General features: G+C 27.9%; 1 protein-coding gene across 1 annotated transcript in view; it reads right to left on the bottom strand.

Annotated features, from left to right (window-relative positions):
* The window catches only part of LOC117180031 (disks large homolog 5), a 33,431-nt gene that overhangs the window by 12,978 nt on the left and 18,671 nt on the right, over nucleotides 1–1,782 (bottom strand). The gene's annotated exons all lie outside the window — the stretch shown is intronic.

The raw sequence follows: 1,782 nt of genomic DNA, 5'->3' as shown, positions 1-1,782 counted from the left end.
ATGCGTGTTTCGCATACAGACATCGCTTGTGTCGCTAAAGCTACTAGGATTGGTTCTATTCGCTGATCATGGGCGCTTAGCTTTCGGCCCTCTGGCGAAGGGTACACTGTTATTATCGATCTGCGCACTAGTTACTGATGTTACTTTGGATACCATTTCTGTCTTTAAAAAAGTAATTACTTAGTCGAGTTCAAATCTTGGGCGCTTAGCGTTTGATCGTTTCGAGAAGCGCGCAATATAACTCATTGGTTTGGCTAAACATATTATTGACTATTTTCTGATGCGTGATTCTTATAGTGACATCTCTTTTCGCTAAAGTTACTAGGATTGATTTTATTCGCTGATCTTGAGCGCTTAGCGTTCAACCCTCCTGCGAAGGGTAGAGTGTTATTATCGGTCAACTGTTTAGGCGAACGATCTAAACCGTGATTTCTATGTTGACATCGCTTTTGTAACAAAATCTGTTGTAATTCGTTTTATATACTGATCTTGAGCGCTTAGCGCCGTATAGCGCTAAAACTGTCAATTTTTTTTAAATTTTTTTTACGGATATTTCATCCGGCACTTATAACCTTAAAAATTACAAAGTTTCAGCTAAATTCACCGAAAGCCATTTTCCCATACATTTAGTGCGGGGTCCTTTAGATCAGATTTAGAGATTCTTGGAGAATTAGAGAGAATTAGAGAGATTTCCAAATATTTAAATGATTTCTTAAAGATTTCAGATGATTTCAGAAATATTCTAATGGTGTTACAAAGATTCCAAAGATTTACAAAAATTTTATAAAGATTTCATAAAAATTTCGAAGATTGTACATAGATTTCAAAGATCGTACACAATTTTCAAATATTTCATAAAGATTCACAAAGATGTCAAAGATTTCAAAAGATATCTAAATTTGTCAAAGATTTCAAACGATTTCACAATGATTTTAAAAGATTACCAAAATTTAAAACTATTTCAGACTTTGAAAGATTATAAATAAAATTCACAAAAGTTTCCAATAATTCACGGAGATTACACCAAGGTTTAAATAATTGCACACATATTTACATAATTTAAGAAAAGATTTCAAGGATTGCAATACATTCTCGACAATTTCAGTGATTTTACATAGAGTTTTTTAAAAAGAAGAATATAAAAACTTTACCAAGATTTCGAAGATTTTATAAATATTTAAATTGATTTCAGAAATATTTAAATATTTCAAAAAGATATACAAAATTTCAAAAGATATTCAAATATTTTAGATATTTTAATGATTTCATAAAGATTTCAGGAGATTTCCAAAGATTTAAGCACGCAAGTTTCCAAAGATTTTAATAATTTCAAAAACAATTTCATAGTTTTCAATAGTTTCACAAAGATTTCCGGAGATTTCGAAATATTTTACAGATTTCAATGATTTCAATTAATTTCAGAAATATTTTAATGATTTTACAAAGATTTCAGGAGATTTCAAAATATTTTACAGATTTTAATGATTTCAAATCATTTTAGAAATATTTTAAGGATTTCACAAAGATTACAAAGATTAACATTTTTTTACAAATATTTCAATAATGTCTCAAATAATTCAATTATTACACAAAGATTTCAAAATATTTTACAGATTTCAATGTTTTCAAATAATTTCAGAAATATTTTAATAATTTAACAAATATTTTAATGATTTCACAAGGATTTCAAAGATTTAATTTTTTTTACAAATGCTTCAATGATTACACTCAAGTTTGCAAAGATGTTAATAATTTCACAAAGATTTCAGGAGATTTCAAAAT

The sequence above is a fragment of the Belonocnema kinseyi genome, chromosome 9 (genome assembly GCF_010883055.1).
Source record: "Belonocnema kinseyi isolate 2016_QV_RU_SX_M_011 chromosome 9, B_treatae_v1, whole genome shotgun sequence".
NCBI lineage: Eukaryota > Metazoa > Arthropoda > Insecta > Hymenoptera > Cynipidae > Belonocnema > Belonocnema kinseyi.
This window is presented reverse-complemented; position numbering and strand designations above follow the sequence as displayed.